The 20,601-nt window shown below is 35.9% G+C and overlaps 1 long non-coding RNA gene across 3 annotated transcripts in view; it reads left to right on the top strand.

The window, feature by feature from the left end:
• The first annotated feature begins 2,816 nt into the window (after positions 1 to 2,816).
• The window catches only part of LOC130229537 (uncharacterized), an 88,624-nt gene continuing 70,839 nt past the window's right edge, over positions 2,817 to 20,601 (top strand). The window contains exon 1 of one of the 3 annotated variants that reach the window (XR_008837852.1): positions 2,817 to 2,969. This is a non-coding gene — a long non-coding RNA (uncharacterized LOC130229537). Of the gene's footprint in view, positions 2,970 to 3,012; positions 3,294 to 5,535; positions 5,722 to 20,601 lie in introns of those variants that run through there. The other 2 variants (XR_008837851.1, XR_008837850.1) reach the window with 2 other exon arrangements.

Raw genomic sequence — 20,601 nt, forward strand, 5'->3', positions numbered from 1 at the left:
AGCATTTTTGAACACACAATGATCAATAAGTCACGACAAAAAGATTATATTTCATCGTTTAATCAAGGGCATTCATTTTCCATCAAACATCCAAATGCATCACAAACATTATATCTCATTTGACTCACACATTCAGAATATAAAGGACAATATCATATAAATGAACACATCAAACGAACGAAAAAAGCTGTGACTCTTACTGTTTATATATATATGTATATATATCAGTTCCCGCAACAGAATTCTAGGTTTAAGGTTTACATTGATAATTAATCGCGTTATTCCTGACCAAACTTAAAACGTTAATGCAGTTTAAGTGTAAAACTAATTATATATAGTTTAAAATCTATAAAATAAATTGTATTAATAGTACGCTAATAATAATAATATTAGTAATATTAATAAAAATACATTTTAAAATAATTGTGCGCGTTTAAAGCGTAATTTGGTAATCCCACCAGCAAATCCATTAAGCCTATTCAATTTCTGCTTCAAGATGCAAAATTATCGGTGATATTTTTATTGAAAATGAACGTGAGCATCAAGCTCCTCCGGATTGAAAACTATAGTTAATTTTAAGTCACTCGGCTTTGGTTTGCTTTTTAAAACATTCATTTTATCTAATTGATGATTTGTCAAATAGTTACATTTCACATTGTTGCGGGTAAAATGGGATAAAAGCTAATCGAAAATTACCAGCCTCGGGCCTATAAAAAATATCTAATATAGCCTATTCTATGTAAAATCAGTAAAGTCAAAGCAGTGTCGGAAAAATGTATTTGGTAATATGCTTTGCAGTCATCATGCGTTTTTGGTTATCAGTTGACTACGTTTTTATTAAGATGAAGCTGTTATATACTAAATCACAACACGCACATTAATACGTTTTTTGGCGGTGTTTAAAACGCGTGTAGCATAAGGTTCATAACTACATAATAATGACTACACTTGTAAAATCTTGCGAATATAGGCTATAGCCCGCGTATAAGAGCATTTTAAAACAGAAAAGAAAAGAACCATCTAAAGTGTCTTATTCTTTACCAACACATTTCATTGCTTTATTAAGGGTGTTGGTTTGCGGAAAGAACATTAAAGTATCTTCTTTGTTTCAATGTTTTTTTTTTTTTATCTGCATAGGGTGTTTGATATAAATGAGAATTTTAAAAAAAAACTAGTTGCAAACATCACTGAAAATGATGATAACCAAGGTTGATGTAGTAAATTACGGGTTTTAACGAAGGATTTTATTCTATAACCCAAATACTTGGATTAACAGTGTGGTTAGCTGGATTTCATTTCCCAATAATTTAAACTTTCTTAGCTAAATGTTTATAATTTAAAGAAAGTTAGTATTTCATTAGCTATCTACTTTGCAGCTTGAAATCGTTGTCAAGATTGTTTTGCTTTTGAGAGAGGACTGTATTCTTATGGAATTATATTAACAAACGTTTAAGGAGAGGGAATAAAAATCCAATATAATTGTAATGATAGATTACTGTGAATTTAAACGTTCCCCATACGAAATAATCGCACTTCTTTCTATTTAAATAGTTCGGGTTTTTTTCTGCTTAAGTTTGAGCATTGCACCACTAGATGTCGCCGCGTGTTACAGAAATGCATCACAACAGCTCAAATTTCATTTCTCACCTTGTATGAATGTCTAAAGAATGAATGGCTGAGGCAATATTTAGAAACGGCTTGAAATCGTTTAGAATATAGTTAAATATATAAATGACGTTTAAAGAAATTATAATATAATCAGTGATTATGATGTTGTATTCTATGGTAAGGATGAAAATGTGACCAGACTGTTTTAAAAATGGGAAGCTATATAGAAAACTTACACGTTTGACGGTTTAATGAAATATTTGTAAATTACCACCGTCGTTCTTAATTATTACATTTTTTTTTGTATTTCCCGTGTTTTTTCCCTGCATTGTTCCCTAAAGCTCAACAATGAACAGAAAACGTGACATTGTATTGAATTACCTGGAAATCAGCCTATCCTCTCTATCTTCCTCCCTATCCATATCACCCTCTTTCAATCACGTTTAACTGACAAGTTTCTACACATTTTCTTTTGTGGCTGATGTTTTATACAATAGTGGTGATGTTAATGATTTTGAAAAGAACGACAAAGAGAACGAGATGAGACTTGTTTACACGCTGATTTATATTTTCGTGTTCCCATTATTTTTACTCGTAGAGTTGGATATTATTAGGATAACATTAAGATAAATTGTTAGCCTACCTGTATTCCCCTCTTTGTCTGTAGCCTATTTATGCGTATCTGACTCGATAATGATGATACACACACTATCGTCTTTTCATAATTTTAAATTATTGGGAAATAAATTATTTTAGGATACTACAAAAATCCTTAAAATATTTTACGTTTAAACTATAGTGTATGCTGACGGCTTGCAGAATGGGTGAAAAAGTGTGGTGTGTTGGCTAAAATGTGAAAAATATCGTTAAATCTTTTTTATGGTCTATTTTATGGACCTCATAACCCCTCTAAAAGTAATTAACACATTTTGATTAGGCTCGCTGGGTGTTGCCACGAATGTCCCTAACTCCAGCTATGTCGAAATGTGTTTAAATATAAACTTTTTATTCGATTATTATTAGACTACATATTATCTTACTTGGTCCAGATAAATAAACGGATGCTTAAAAATGGAATACAGAAAATACTTGGGAGGGAAAAAGATAAGATTTGAAATAATAGATCGTTTTTTGTTCTCCAGTTACAGCAGACAACAAAGAAGTTTGTGTTATCATTTAAGACGTTCGTTGTCCGGATCATAGGAGCTGTGGGAAAGTTGGAAATCCTTTTCTTTATAGGTTTTAAATATGCATTAGTATGGTAATCGCGGTCCTGCTGTGTTGCAAACAGGCGCAGCAGATCACACACATGTGCTCCACAACTTCGGACCGTACGAAGTCGCCAAGATGAGGACATACAAGTAAGTCCTATTTCTCTCACTGACGTCTTCTCTTATACAGAGATATAACAGGGCTGTCTGAAGTTTGTTCAAGGCGGAAAGAATGCGAGCACTGGACAGCACGTGTGTTGACCCATTGGGAGTAAATCTTTACGTGTGCCCGTCTGACCACTTCTATTGGGTGCCAGATCAGTTGAGCAAAGGTTCTCAAGATGAAGATCAGACGCTTTATAGGAACTATGAAGGAGAGATGCGCAAAAAAGTTGTGGAAAAGAGTCACGTCTCCAATGTGAACGCAGTTGTTTTAATAGGAAATGGATATTAGGCCTAATGATGACTTTAGCGGTAAGTTTTGAGGTCGATGGTGTTTGTGTGAATGGCAAGTTCAGAGACAAATTTCCTTGATGGTTAATTTGCCTCGAGATTTCAGCTTTTATTTAATAAACTATTATCAGACCAATCTGGGCTGAATTTAATAAATGCTAATATTTAAATTCTTATTATTCTTTTATTTTTGCTAAATGTATTGAAATGGCTTACTAATTGATAATGATAATGATACATGCACTGAAACAAATTGGTTCTTGGTTAATTTTAGATCGGATAGACGATTGGAAATTTTATGCGAATATTTGGTGTCAAATAGTTGCTAATTGAAGGGATATCGTATAGTCTATCAACTATTTATATATATGAGATATTCTAAATAATGATATGCTAATCTCACACAATTCTCTTTGTGTCTTTTTGTTTGAGCCGTTCAAAGGTCTTTGTTCGCCCTTTTTTATATTTATATTACATATTATTTGTCTGTTTACGGATTTTAAAGTAGGAATGCGAGAAACATTCTAAAGTATTGCTAACCCTTTATGGTTAAAATTGTACAATAATGTAGGCAATGCCAATAGCCTATAAAATACGCATCGCGAAGAGCCAAACCACATCTACCAAAAATGCGAAGGAGATGAAATGGAAAAAAGACAACGCAGCCACAGTGAATGCAAAGGAAATTCAAATATACCTTTTAAATATGCATCAATATTAAAAATAATACACACGCAAGGACCAACTGCAGTGAAGATGTAAGAATGGCGGAGCAGGCGTCTCATTATGCATGATGGGCGATTTCCCTGGCAAAGAGTCTCCGCTTCTTTGCTGCATATGTTCCAGTATTCACGGTCAAGAAAGGTGCCTTCTTTCAGTAAAAAAAAAACAGCAACTTCTTCCAAAAAAGAAAGAAACCACATCGAAGCCGATGAGGGGAAATTACTCCGACCGCTGAAAGAAAGGCAATGTTGGGGGATTTGCATATTTGATGCGCTAATTTCCCTGATGTATTTAAATATGGCTGCACGTAGCCGATAGGCTTGCTACGTCATTGGACGTGACCTCGTTGTAAAATCTAAACGTGAATTCGTTTTAGTCAAACATAAGTTCTTGCAATAATTGAGAACTGTGAAAGAATGAATTAGGCAACCTTATTTGGAAAGGTTCATAATCTGAAAATTAGGAAGTTCTTTTTTTAAATCTGAACTGGTGTAAATGAAAACACCCTGATATAATACTACTACTTATAGGCTATTATTAATAATCATCACAATTTAATGACATGCATGGTGTGAATTTGATAGTTTGGGTTGTGGTGTTATCTCCTTAAGGTTCAAATACTCAACACAGATTGACACACAGCAAGGTTTTGGCATCAGTTTTTACTAATAGGCTGAATATAGGCTATTTCTAGCTACACATACGTATAGTTTACAGTTTGAATAGACGTAAATCAGAGCGCATATAGGCTTCTTATAACACAGCAATCACATTCGCCAGAAGAGGTAACTATAGCAACAGAATGCTGCACATTTTGGGACATTTGGGACAAAATCGTTATTAATGATTTAATTTGCTTAATGTGTTACTTAATCTGTTATATAGCCTATGTTTAAACTACTTTTAGATGGGTTGGCTCTAATTGTAACTAGAGGCCATAAAGATCATTTACTGTATATATATGGACCTATACATTCAAGGCATGGGGCAAGTCTGCATATAAGGCCCATTTCTGTGTTTGCGCGCGCACCTAAGGTTATTGCAAGTTTAAAGTGTAAAGATTTCACTTTTTCTTTCATTTTTTTTCATCACAAGCCATTACGTATCAGTGTGCAAGTTTTCTCCGAGCTAATGATGTCCTCTCAGTGTCAGGTGGCCATTGCGTTCCGTCAGTCAAAACGTGTTGGGCAGAAGCGCTCGGAGCAAATTTATTACCGCAGTCAATCCGTAACCTGGTCTGGGAACTTGGGGCTAGTCCACGCCAATAGAGGAACAATGCCTCCTCAGTTCAAGTCCAACAAAAGACCTGGCGAACTTGTTTGAATTTCAGAGCACGTCCTTTCTTTCACAGAGAGGACTGCCCCCTCCCGAACACCCTTCATGAAAAAAAGAAAAGGAAAGAAAGGGGGAAAAACATGCCGACCTTCTCTGCTCAACAGTGCACTTTTCTATTTGGTGCTGCAGACAAATAGGTTATGGGAAACTTCTCAACCCCTCCTCCCTCTCTCCCCCTCTCACTGGCTCTCGCTTATACGGTAGCTGTCGTTCTCGTGCGCCTGGACTGCGCTCTTGTAAGAATCAGTGCCGCTGAGGCACGCGTAATGAACTGAGTATTAGCGGCAATTTTAAACCGAACGCTCCTCGTGCACGCCGGGTTCTTACCTACAGCTGGAGTTGCATCTGGTCACGTCGACATCTGCGTAATTAAAAAAAAGCCTTTGCTCAAGTGAGTACGTCTGAAGACACTTCTCATCCTTTTTTATTTGTTTTTTTGTGCCCATTAAGAATAATACAGTGCTATTATTGCAAAGTTTGACACAACAAATTGCATTTTGAAGTTTATTTTCGAGATATACCTATCTCAATGTTGAACAATGTCATAGATGTTGCACCGGTACTTTGAGCTGATCTAACACAAAGCACTTGTTTCAAGGCCAAAGTCTCATGCAGTGATATACAAGTAGTGAGTGACAGTTTCATAACTTGACATTGTGCGAGGGGGATTTTGCATGAATTTTGCAGAACACTCGTTATGCGCTTGGTTAATTTGTTTGCTGGTCACACATCAATTACGCATTTTATGTTCTGTCATAAAAAGGTATTGATGTTATTTTTGAACTGTTATTACTTCTAATTTAAAACTGCAGTGCTGGTCAAACCTCAAGAAACCCGTTATTTCTGTTGTTGTCTTAAGAAAAATCATGTGCTTTTTCTCTGAATACACATGTTCGTAAACTAGGAAAATGTGAGTCAATGTTTTATTCACTCCTGATTTTAAATGTTTTTGTGTTTACCTGCTTTAACCCTGCTGGCTCCATCGTGGCAGTATAACATCACTGAAAGGCCAGACTAATGCTAAAAATAATTGTATTTAATTTTTAAACAGGACACGTGTTTCAACTTTAGATATGAACTTTGGATCTGATATGCTTTGATAGCTTTCCTAAATCAGTTCAGTCAGAAAACCACCAAATATGAGCTTTGTCCTGTAAAACATAAGTTATGTTAGGCCTATAGAACACCTGGCTAGATTTCAGCATGTCTAAGACAGCCGATTCAGGTAATGACACACTGTACAAATGAAACGAAGACACTATATATAAGAGCATTAATTTATTCAGAATTTTCATACACACACATATACATAGATGGATAGAGAGAGAGAGAGGGAAAGAGAGTTGTACTGCAAGACTCCCATTCTAAAACCCACACGGCTTCTGAAAGTCAGCATCACGTTTTGAATGATAGGTTTGTTATCCACTTGCTGCACTCGATTCCAGTTCTTGTAGAACAGAAAGTACGCACGAGTATGTAATCAGTTTTAAAAAATAAAGATTTTGGCACCACTGGTGAGAATATGAGGGCATCAACATATGTACTAGCGATGGAAATCACCTTTCTCTGTCTAGAGCGTGGTCTGCTATACAGTGCTAAACATACCTTTGCGTGTTGACGGTCGGTCGCAAGATTCCTCTTTTCGCTGGCAATGTTTTCAATAGCGCGATCTAAAATCCCCGTGAGCGAGGGTGATTGGCGTTGCCTGTCACATATTTCCATCAAGAATGCTCGTAGTTGAAAATACAGAAAGAACGCGCGAGCACTGCAGCCTCAACCTGCACGAGGGATGCAAACGCGCTCTGGAGATTTCTAATGACATCATCATTATCAGCATCATCATCCTCATCAACATCGCTTTGCACTCCCGTGGTCCGAGACCTTTGACCTTCTCTGGCTGGTCCATATTTTGGTACTGGAAGCCCGTCCCCCCGCTTACCCCCTCCGCCCCCCCACTCCTCGAGATGTGGCCCTGTTCCCTCTCTCAGACCGCTGGCAGCAGCAACACAATCCTCCTCTCGTCTCTCTCCTAGCAGCTCTCAGGGATCTGTGGCATTACCGATCTCCTCCGTGCACGGACAACCTGCCCACCACTCGGCCAAAACTAAGAGAGCGATCCCTCCATTCAGTGGCGAAACAAACGCGATGTTATTTCCGCGTGCACTTTTTTCCTCTGGAATCGGATTTTTCCCCTCTTTGTATAATCTCGCTGCTGGTTCCGTGGGATATCTTTCGCTGCTGCCACGATTTAATAGAGCCAAAGGAGCCTTTTGTGAGATTGGGAGGTAATTTGCAATGCAAATGATGGCCTGTACGAGGATGACTGCTTCTTATTCGACAGGCTCCCTCACTCCAACTCTCATATTGTTTTAACGTTAACTGCTCCTGTGTCAAATGGATTATAGCTTCCGTTTTGATTACCCTGTGAAGAAACTGTCATTTATTTGTTTTTATATATATTAGATTTTTTATTTTTGGTTGCGATCATAACCACTTTTAAGAACTACACATGACAATTGTGAAGTCCATTGCCTATTTTTTTCTATTGTGTTTTAGCAACTTCTCCACTTGGATTTATTCTTACACAAGACACGGAGGTATCCTGGGATTACTGTTGTGGAATTGGAAGCGAGTTGTTATCTTTGGTTATCTAGCTGTATGAGTATTTTGCACTTCATAAAGCTAGATAACCGAAAGTAAAAACTGCCTCCTGGCTCATCGAAAACTCTGGATGCCTAATGACACGAAGATGCATTTACAAAGAAAGAAAGAAAGAAAGAAAGAAAGAAAGAAAGAAGAAATTGTATTCTGTTATAGCCTGTGTCACTAGCTTTGGCTACACGACATGTCAGACATTTTTGGGGGGGTTTCTTTGTTTTTTGTTTTAGGCTTCACTTGGTGTTATGATGATTTAAATAGTGCGCATTTTTATTTCTCATAGCTCGCGCGCAAAATGCAACCGTTAACTTAAGCAAACAAAAAGTCGGCTTATTTTCCTCAAATAAATGAATAGACTGGCAGAGAGGAAATTAATAATGCTCAACTTTGTATTATCTCACCAATTTACTGAAACAGACACGTGAAGAGAGAGGAACCCACGTGCTCACTATTTATTTCAGCTCGGTCGCCTTTGGCCAGGAAACGGCGCTGGCATCCCAAACAGAAATAATTAGGACATATAGAGAGAGCTGACAAAAATGAAAAGGGGTGGGCACATGGGGAGCGAGGGGGTCGGTCCTCCTTAATTGATTCCGTTAAACGGAGCGCAGTAGATGTGAACGACTGGACGCTCCCATTCCCACGCTCGAGGGCAAGTGGCAATGCCACGGCCCTATCCAGAATATGACAGACAGCGCCGGCGGGCTGGGGGGGCTGGGGGCGACATGGGTCATGAAAAGATGTCAAGTGCACCCGACTCATCTGCATCCCTTTAGAAAGTGGCGAGCGTTCCCAGCCTCGGCAGACGCGGGCCCCAAAGCCGGAACAGTACCCTAACGGCTGTGAATTTCTCTCAGGCATGATCGCTGTAAACGCTGCTACTCCTGCCGCCGCCGAGCTGAATTGTTTGTAAGTGTGGGAATAAGGCGTGTGGATGTAAAAGAAGTGGCGTATTGAGCTTGAAGTTTTGAAGCATAGCTTTGCTGCAGCTCTGCGTTAAAACATGACATCACCGCTATTGTCCTCAAAGCGCTTGCATTTGAACTTGACAAGTGTGAGATTTCCCCCCCGTCTGGCTTAACGCCCTCTCATTATACCGTATTTATTCTTTGCACTAGACATTAATGTTCATTCAAGGTGGCTTTTTTGTTTATTATTTTAGGGGCCTAATGCAAGTGGGTGATTTCATTGTATAGGCCCAACACTGACTAAATTAGTCAACCTTAACACGTACTCCCTCTTAAACTGTGTAGCATCATTTCAGTAACTCTGCTAAACACTTTCCAGAGTGGAATTGCAATTTAGTTTTTTTTAAGAAGTAGCCCACAGCTTTAAACATGTTAAAACTAAATACTAATTTTAATATTTATAGCCAACCACAATTTTAAAAAATATGGCATGCAATAAATTATAATTATGGTATTATTAGATTTATTTATTCACTTTATTTATTTATTATAATGTTACAAACGGGCTGATTTTCAGCTAAATTTATTGAAAAACAATAATAATAATAAAACACACAGCTTATTTAACTACTTGACAAAGTAAAGCATTTTTAATCCCAGTCTCTTGTCTGTGAATAATAGCAGGGCCTTATGTGTTGTCAATAAGAAAGGAAAAAATCTGAGAACATGATATTGTCAGGCAGTTATCCACTGTGAAAACACATTCTCACCTTTCCTTTTGAATTCTCAAATTTCCGTACAAGAAAAAAAAATGTGTTAAAACAAAAAACAGCTGATTTTATTCACTTGTGAAGGTGAATTAATTTGGCATGTCCTGTTTATTTTTATTTATTTTTTTTTCTGGGTCATTCTAGCATCACACAAAACTCATAATTCCCTCTTATTATAATGTTATGTGTCTCACGTTTTACATATCCAGCACCCGCTTTGTATGCACCATGACTTGACAGTCAATCTATTCAAAATGTCCGCTTTGCAGTTTTATGTGTACTGTTGTTAGGCTGAATGCAGTGTTAAATGTTTGCAAATCATTTTTGAGATTACTTATCTCATTACTGCAACCACATGCTTTGAGTGATAGAAATGGGTCACTTTTTTCTTCAAGAATATCAGTGATGCTATAGAGAAGAAAACATTTCATGCTAAAAGCCAGTGCTTTAATTTATAATGTGTAGAATGCAAAATAATGTATTTATTGATTGATTTATTATTATTTTTTTTATGTTTCACTAGAGCAAAATGACACAGATTTTTAGGTCTTTGGGGGAATTATGGAAATAAGCAAAAAAAAAAAAAGCATGTAAGTGCCCTTGCTTAGAGCGCAAACTAATTATTCCATATGTTTGCATGATTTCAGACCTAGATTGAGGTGAACTCCAAGGTTGCTTTTGAATATGAATTTTTTTATGTAGTAGGCTGGCTGCCTGCAGCTCTATGAATGAGCCATTTGCTATTGTGTGTGTGTGTGCATGTGTGTTACACAGTGCAGGCATATTGCTCTCTTGTAATTGGCTGAATACTATAACCATGGCGACGATGGCAGCTTATCAGTATTCATTGGACAAGCAATCTTCATATTTTTGGCTACTCCACATCGTCCGCCTGTTCTCGGTCACACACCTTTTTCAGCGCCTCTGCACAGTTGTTAATACTCATCCCATCGAACTGTTAGCATTTGGTGAATTGACATGCTTCGTCATTTCTGTTTGTATTCTTTTTCCACTTTGACAACAATTAGTCCTCGAATTTTTTAAATATATTTAACTACATTTTATTTATTTATTTTACTTAAAAGGGTTATCACTTTCATGCTTATTTGATTATCATAAAAGTCTTCACTTTGATGAAAATGCGTTTGGATGGAAATAATTGTAGATGCAGATGTGAAAAGCATCTTTAACCATCTATTCAAACAAATTGGATGTTATTTATTTTTTGTAATGGTAAGGATGTGTGTTAGGAGTTTCTTCGCTGAATTCAAATGGACACAAATCTACTTTGTTTATCTATATATATATATATATATATATATATATATATATATATATATATTAGTTTTGCTTAGTATGGTTTATTTTATTTATTTATCTCACTTTATAATGAGAAAGCTTAACTTTAAGCATTTAGACTCATCCAGATTAACCAAATCTCCCTGTTTCAAGGGTTAGATTATTTCCTCAGGTTGTATGTCTGCAAATGACTTTTCACTTTTATACATAAAGTTACTGTCATGCATCTGAAGCAAAGGCAACATATTGATGCATTTTAGTGTTGTGACAAGACAACTGCAGTCACTCTGTGCTTTTTGATCTGCAGTGCACTGATATCTTAAGAAGAGATTCTTGATTTACCAAGCTGGCTTTTCTGAAAACTAATGGCATAAAGTGCCTTACAATGTGCTGGGATGTTAAACAAGCAGATACATGTTGGCACAGAGCATCCTTTAGACCCGCCTCTTCTCGACCAGGTCACATGTACAGTGTTGTTCCCGCTGGTTGGAGTCGCTGTGGCAACAAGGGGTGATCTCACATGCGTATGATGGCAATGTGCAAAAGCGGGACAGGTTCCATATATGTGTGGGTTTGTGTAATATTGGGCGGTGGATTTGCATGCGCGTGCGTGTGTGTGTGCATCTGCTTAAATGTGTGTATTCATGTTTGTTTGCTTCAAGATTTGACTTAGTACTGTCTGTGTATAATTGTGTGATGCTTTTAGCAGTAATCTGGTACTTCATGCTGAAATTTTGATTTATCTCGTTCATTTAGAGTCAATGAACAGTTCTTGGGCATTTAAAAGAAAAAGACAGGTGAAGTGGCAAATTAAATATGCAATTAACCTCAGTGTCAAGATTTAGAAGCAGGACAGGGATCGTAAATGTTTCTTTTATTGTGATAACTCTTAGTATCACGCATAAATGCAGACAAATTGCAAAGGTTGAAATTGTACTGTTCAGTTGTGCAGTTAGAAGTTCAATCATGACCTTAAAGGGATAGTTCACCCAAAAAAGAAAAAAGAAAATTCACTCTCTATTAACTCACTCTCAAGTGATTCCAAACCTTTATGAGTTTCTTTATTCTGTTGAACACTGTAGGTTATGAAGAAATCTGTAGCATCCAATACTGTGGAAGCTGGTTGTTATAGTTTCCCAACATTTTTCTAAATGTCTTCTTTTGTTTTCAACAGAAGAAAGTAATAAAGGTTTGAAGGGTGAGTAAATTATGATAGTTTCACTTTTGAGTAAACTTTCCCTTTAAATTTAAAACTAGATGAGGCTAAGTTTTGCTTCTTTTGTTCGGATAAATTATTAATTTGATCTGCTGTGAAATGCTGTACTGTGAAAAAAATAGGATTTACTCAATTTATATTTGAGGTAAGTGGTTGCAAAGTACTTATATGGGCTGAATTTAAACAAACAAGTTGAACATTACTAAATGTAATTTGCTTGTTTAAATTCAGCTAATATAAATAGTTTTCAACCACTTACCTTAACAAAATTCAGTAAAGTGTTTTTTTTTTTTCAGTGTAGTTGTTTTTGTTCAAAATCTGTCATAATGTATTACATTGCATGTATTTTATTTTATTGCAGCATATCTACTGTTAATATACAGGTGCATGATAATGACAGTTATAAAACGATACACGATTGAGAAATATTATGGTTTACTCAAAGCCAGAAGCAATCTGTGCAATGACAGCGCTGTGACACCGTATGCATTAGTGATGTTAACTGCAGCGGCCTGACTGAGCATGTCTGTTGTCTGCTGAATTTAGATTATGCTAATTCATAGAGCTATAAATAAGTCAATAGCGGTGTCTCAAATACCCCTTAAAACTATGAGCAGAAAAATTCTACATGTCCTGTCAGTAAGAAGTTTAACCATATTATTTATAAAATACTAATACTATTTAAAATGTAAATCCCAACAAAATATTTTTGCTCGTACTTTTTTATACATTGTACATGTTTAAATAATCTTAATAATAATAATATTAATAATAATAATTTATTTTATATGTAACAAATCTTTTAGGAGCTACATTTCAAATATACTTTGCTGAAGAAAAAACATTAGGATGTAGACCTCAGCATGCTTGAAGTGAGAATAATTAGGGATGTACCACCTAATTTTCTGGAAAATCTGTTCTGAAAGATTTTGTGTGTAAGCGCATCTGTCTAAAAACATGGGTCCCAATCCAAAGACAGCATTTGTCATACATGCCAGTAATGTTGCACAGTGAAGCGCGGCGCGTTAGCATACTTCCATTTGAATCACTCGATTCTATGCAAATGTAATGCATGCGGACTCATGCATATATGCGGAAGCTCCAGACTCTGCTTAATATCCTTATTAGTGACGTGGGAATTAAAAATTTATCATGCAGGTGGGGTATGCAAAGGGTGCCCCACAATCTGCCCAGAATCGCATTGCAGACTCTGGGTAGGGAGGAGGTGGGCTGGGCTCCGTCAGCGCAGTAGCATTTCCTTCAAGGTGCCACCATCTTAAAGAATTTAGCAGTGGTGAGCATGCGAAAAGGATAGACCTAAAATGTCCGCTGGCACGCGCTTGATTACAAGCCCACCTCGACATGTTCCAAAAAGGTGCCAGCACGTTCGCATAATCACGCTCGCCAATTATGAAATTAGCTAGCGTCGCTGGGAAGGTGCATGTCATGGAAGCTATTTGCATGCATAAACCCGCCCCATTATTGCCTGCTGCATATGCGAATTGCTTGTGGCAAGGCTTGCACTTATCCGGCTCAACACATGCACCATATTCCAACACAGCATGGAATCCTCAGCATTTCACCAGCTTTGTATTCATCTGTAGCCGTGTGCGATTAGGAAATTGTGGATGAATATTTATTCGCCGTACGTGGAATTGTGGCCCGTGGGTAAGAAGGCCAGTTCACCAGCATTTAACACGTTTTGACTTGTTTTGTGTTGAATGTGATTACATTTTAATAACACCTTGATTATTGTAAAAAGGTCATTGTGATTATAGAAGTCTGTCCCTTTCGACAGAGATTATGGCGTTTAATAATCAAATTAATGTTCAAATGGCCTTCAGGCTAATTTAACGAACGTTTAAATGGAAATGCTGTCGTAAGATTTGCGCGGCGGTGTTGTGCCTGGTTGCTTCCTGTCTTTTAGAAGAAAGAGTCACTCAAAGGAATTGCTATTCCTCACTCGGGCTCCACTCCATTCCACTGTCTTAATTATTTCAAAGGTGGCTGTCTGGAATGGAACTCTCTGTATGACACTTCCATTTGCATTACCTTTCATCTCCGCGCGTCCTCTTGGCACTGCCGAGGCAGGAGTGCTAGAAATGACTCTTAATGCGTACCTCCTTGTATATCACCGCCATACGGACACACAAAAACATATAGAAGGCTAGCATAGACGGCGCATGCGTGTTAAGCCTGCTAATGTATTAGATCTAGCTTCACTTGAAGAACATGGAGCTCCTCATTCATTAAGCTGATCAACTGTCCTCCGACGTAAAATAAATGCTAATAGCAAGCTCATTCGCTCATCCCCGTGTTGAAATGTGCTACACGCATCCATCAGCACGATCTGACATCGATTGTCACAGAGTGATGGGCTTCTTTAGAGTCCCTTTGAATTCACTGTGGAGGAAAGCATCAAAACGACATGATATTATAGTGCAGAGTGGCAGTGAGGCATTCTCATGGAGAATGGACAGTTACATGAATCACACCACCATGGCCCTGTGTTATCCCGCTTCGGACACAGTTACTGCATGACTTTCTACAGACGGTGACCGGCAGGGATGGTATAATGAGGCAGCATTGGCGAGGATCCGTTTCACGCGTGTGCATTTGTTGCTGTCAGTTTAGTGTTTTTGCATGTGTATATATTATTCACCTGCTTATACGTTTGACACAAACTATTGCACGCACCTTTATCTGCACAGATTGTTCAGAAACGAAAGGTCTGTGCAAATGTCCTCTTGAGCCTGTCATGTAGACCGCCATCACCCGCTATATCTGAGAAGTGTTAATTAGCGTGAAAGTGGGCAACAGAGGTGTCAGCAAAACTCCCTCCCTCTCGCACCCACCCACCCACACACACACTTATACCTGATGTGTGCAACTTACCTCCACCTCAGCCACCCTCCCCACTACCAGACCACAGTTATGAGTGCCGACCGAGTGTAATTAAATTCCTGCATGTTTTAGGCTCAGCCTGTCAGTGGTTAATGGGAGGAAATGAGAGCGTCTCCTGCTCTAAATGTGTTGAGAAATGAGATAAGAACGTGTAAAGGTTGGTGGTGTAGACGAAAAAAGCACAACAGTACAGACAGTAGGCAACAATCATTCACAGTCACAATGGCTTTGTGCCACATGGCTACACAAAGTATTAGTCTCAGCTGGACTGATATACTGTATATATATATATATATATATATATATATATATATATATATATATATATATATATATATATATATATATATATATATATATATACACACACACACACACACACACACACACACCTGGATTTACAATGCTTTATTGAGATATACAGTTGAAGTCAGAATTATTAACCCCGCTTTGAATTTTTGTTTCTTTTTAAATATTTCCTCAAATGTTGTTTAACAAGGAACATGAGAGCAAGAGAGCAAGGACATTTTCACAGTATGTCTGATAATATATTTTTTTCTTCTGGAGAAAGTCTTATTTGTTTTATTTCGGCTAGAATAAAAGCAGTTTTAAAATGTTTAAAACCCATTTTATGGTCAATATTGTTAGCCCCTTTAACTATTTTTTTTTCCCGGTAGTCTATAGAACAAATCATCAGTATACAATAACTTGCCTAATTACCCTAACCTGCCTAGTTAACCTAATTAACCTAGTTAAGCCTTTAAATGTCTCTTTAAGCTGTTTAGAAGTGTCTTGAAAAAATCTAGTGAAATATGACTTACTGTCATCATGGTAAAGATAAAATAAATCAGTTATTAAAAATTAGTTATTAAAACTATTATGTTTAGAAATGTGTTGAAAAATTTTCTCTCCGTTAAACAGAAATTAGGGAAAAATACAAACAGGGGGGCTAATAATTCAGTGTGGCTAATAATTCTGACTTCAACTGTATATTGATATATAGAGATCCCTAATCCCTAATATATATACAAATTTATCTGTATTTTTCTAGACTCATGATGGTTTATTTTAGAGTTTAAGTTTATATTATATGTGCTTGAGTAAAATTATATGTTATTGTTATTTGTACTGCTGATATAAGCTACTGAATAAAGTGTAAGTTTTAGAGATTTTTTTAATGAAATAATGTTTTCAGACATGTAAATTACATTAAAAATTATCAGTGTAATAACACCAATTCGCTTTTCTGATCAATTGTCATTTTCAGGAAAAAAATACGATTCTTTAAATGACAATTATTTTTATTTGAAATTTAGAAGAATTATTATCAGAACTTCAAAGAATAATTGTTAGAATTTTACTCAAACTCATGCCTAATAAATATGGTAAATACTGAGAATATGTAAAATATATATATTTGCATTTTTTTTAATCTAAAATGTCACTTAAGACTAAACCCTGTTTTTACTTTTCAGTAATTAGATCTCAGGTGGATTAGCTGAGATGCATACTATTTTCATCTTCTATAAAAAAAAATGTCATCTTCTATAAAAATTGTGTTTCCTGTGACCAGTTCAGATTTCATTGAGACATTTCCATCTTTTGTTATTACATCACTTTCATTTGAGCTCAGAGCATGGGTGATTTTAGGATTTTCATTTTAGGAGGGCACAGCTCCTTGTGTGGTAAAAAAATTAAAAAAAAATAAATAAAATAATATATATATATATATATATATATATATATATATATATATATATATATATATATATATATATATATATATATATATATATATATATATATATATGTATGTGTGTGTGTGTGTGTGTGTGTGTATTACTAATATTACATTTGTTTGTCTAATATGTTAGGCTTGTATGGTAAGCTATATTCCACTGTATTGTATGGCAAATAGGCTCAACACACCTGTGAACTGTAGTAAAAAACACTTTCTATATTCAAGTACATTTTTTCCATGTATTTAATAAATAAAACTGCCACTTTTCTATTTAAATTATATATATATATATATATATATATATATATATATATATATATATATATATATATATATATATATATATACAACTCTAATAATAATAAAATACTGTAATGTGCTGTATATTGGTAGTTCATTTTGAAATAAAATAGGGAAATTTTTTGGCTGCAGGAAATAGTAGGTGGGAAACCCAATTGCTCTTTATGACATTGGGGTACAGGTGTTACAAGTGTATCTGTAGCAAAGAACTGCAAATACAGCCCCCCTAAAATAGGCCTACCTACGCCCATGGCCCAGAGTATAAGTGAATAGTATTAACAAACATATGTTATCCTAATTAAGCAATCAGAAAGTGAAGCAAAAGAAAAGGATAAAGAAATCAGCCACAGTTTTTCAATCATTACATGTGTTTTGGCACAATGTGGAAAAGTTATAATACAAAGATATATTCACTTGTTTTGGTGAGCTCTCTCAAACTAAGTTCCACAATGATTCCATCCTAATTGCGGACTTTTGTGTAAAAAAACAAAAGCAGACTTTTATTTCTACCTGGTATTAACATGCGTTCTGCTGCGTATCTTAACTAATTGTGTTCTTATTTTCATTGAAGACATTCTGACTTATTTCACTACACTCGACATCACCTTCACCGGAGCACGAATAGTATTGAATAAACAAATCTGGATGGCATGCTGAAAGCTGGAAGGAAATGGAATGAAAGGATGTAGATGACAACTACTGCGTTTGTGGGTGTCGGAATGCATTCAAGCACCCTTTGAGCTTTCACAATATGAAAGCAATCCAGTCAAAAGCGTTTGCAACTACACTCTTAAAAGGTTCAAAAAGGGGGTTTCACGGTGATGCCATAGAATAACTATTTTTGGTTCCCCGAAGAACCTTTTAGAAAATGGTTCTTTTTTTTATTGTCAAAAAAAATGTATTAATAAAAACTTCTGCTATAAAGAACCTTTCGTACAGTGTAAACATTCCACGGATATTAAAAGTTCTTCAATTCAATCGGTGAGGCTAGATAGGATTGTATCTCTAAAAGTAGACTTTTAGTGTGATCCTGTGATCAGACTGACGAACACCAGTTGTAAACAAGTATATCACAAAAACGCCCTGAATTGCTCCTCCATTGGTGCGTTTTTTACCAATCAGCAGCGTGCAAGGAGGTGCAGGCTGTTTTTTATGAATGCTCGCTCGCGTGGTCATTCCTAAGTGTTTTTGTTTGTAGCTGGCCATGATCTGTAAGCTATACGGCTATAGTGGCTATGTGTGTGCGTATGAGCGAGAGGGAGCTCTAGCTTCTCAGCCATCAGATGTGATGCAGAGTGTCAGCTGGGGAATCATACCTGGCTCCATGCTAGAGCAGTCGGCCTTCATATATAGTCCAGTAGCTGCTGATTGTCAGGGCTGAGGTGTTGGCAGAGGATCCAGTGAGTGCAGACGCTGAGGGTGTGGAGGGATGATGGGGGATGGGGAGTGGGGACGACTCAAACGCTGCCAACATCAAGAGCCAAAATGGACCTTGGTTTTACTGTACTGCAGGCGACACAAGCATGTGGATAGATGTGGCTTTTAGCATATAGCTGCTTAACGTATTTGTTGCTCTCTGCCTGTGCCTTCTAGAACATGAATGGTTTGGGTTTGTGATATTAAAAAGGTGTTTACTAGTGTTTTTTGTTGTATACATTCAATTATTATAAACCATAAGAGAATATTCACCAAAAATAAGAAAGAAATCAAATGTTGTATTAAATTGTATTGCATTGAATTTTGTGAAATAATTTGTTCTTATGCTTTTTTTTTTAAATAAATGAATATATATTTTTCATTGGAATTTGCTTTTTGTTTCTGCTTTTTTACATTTGCATTCAGCACAAAAGCTATCCAAGGATGCGTTTCCTAAAACCATCAAAGCCAATGAAGGTCGCAAGTTGCATCGTTACAAACGTAGTTCGCTGATTTGGCGTGTTCCCAAATCCATCGTTCCAACGAACATTAGCAAACTGTGTTGCAAACTTGTAAGCTTACGACTACACCTCTAGAACTGTAGTTAGAAACATAGTTCCTGTTGTGTTCTATTGCTAGTTATCCCCCCCCCCCATTCCTTTGGAACATTCCAACATTTAATCTCGGAATGATTTAACCATTTAACTGCCTGCTCTACCAAATGGTTGACCATATTTTGACTGTTTTAAAAAATGACTGTTAAAGTCATTTAAGGAATAATGGTTTACACTACACAGAAATGTTGGTTTACATAAAATCAAACAAACATAATCCTGTTGCACTACTACACGTGATTTTGGCTTTATTGTAAAAAGAAAGAAAATGTGTTAAATGAGAATCTGAAATATGGCATTTTTCAAAAAATAAAGATGATTTAGTATCCAAAATTGTTTTATTTTGATTGTTTTTAAATAAATTGGTCTTACACTTCATAATTTCAGATTTTTCATAGTATATGATTTAATTCTGATACTTTTACAATAAACCAACATATTAACCATTTGGTAGAGGTTGATATTTTAGAAATTATGGGATGTGTTGAAAAAAAACGTATTGTGCGTGTTAACTAGCGACATTAGGAGTTAAGAAATGCAATCAAATTTTTCTTTTTCTTGGTGGGGCAGTTAAAGGGTTAAAAGAAAATATTAAAGTCATCTCTCTTAGGTGTAATTTGCTTTCAAAGTATATTTACAGTTCAGTTTTATCGATATCATGTTGACATTTGCGTTCCTTTTACAGTGCACTTTGTAAACATTTATGCCATTTCGAACGCAGCCGTAACTCATGACGAAAGCTATAGGTGACTATTATTTAAAAAGAATTCACGTTACGAATTTGGAATTTACGTTACATCTCCAAAGCTTGTAAAAACAAAAATATTTACCATAATGTTTATGGTTTTAATCTATAGTAGGGTATTTATGAAGAAATATATCTGTTGCCCACTGTACATGGGCCTGTTGGTTAGAACATTTCTGCAGTGGGTTGAATGTGTCAAATTATAAAAGTAGAAAAAATAAATTGATTTTAAAAAATAAATATTTTGAATGAATGAAAACATAAACAATATTATACCTAATAATGATAATAATAATTATTATTATTATTAAGTAGGATTTTTTTTTCTTTCTTTTTTTAATGTATAGCCTTCTGTAAATTACAACCATTAACGATTTATTTGATTTATATATGAGATTAGAATAGAGATATATATATTAGAATGTTAGCTATGTGATTTCAAGTTTTATAATAGAATATGGAAAATGTTCTCAATAATATTTGTAGAGGAAACATAGGCTCTAGGATCCATATGTGCCGTTTACATATATATTTTTTCAAATAATATAAAAAGCGAGAGCATGTTTTAACAAAAACTAATATTGTATTTTTTTTAAATGCATGTGCGCGTAAAACAATATAATTTGCACAAAAAATAATGTTTTTTTTTTCCTATAAGTTGTTACTCCACCCCGTTTAGAGCGTCATTATAGATGTTTTA

This window comes from Danio aesculapii, chromosome 5 (genome assembly GCF_903798145.1).
Source record: "Danio aesculapii chromosome 5, fDanAes4.1, whole genome shotgun sequence".
Taxonomy (NCBI): domain Eukaryota; kingdom Metazoa; phylum Chordata; class Actinopteri; order Cypriniformes; family Danionidae; genus Danio; species Danio aesculapii.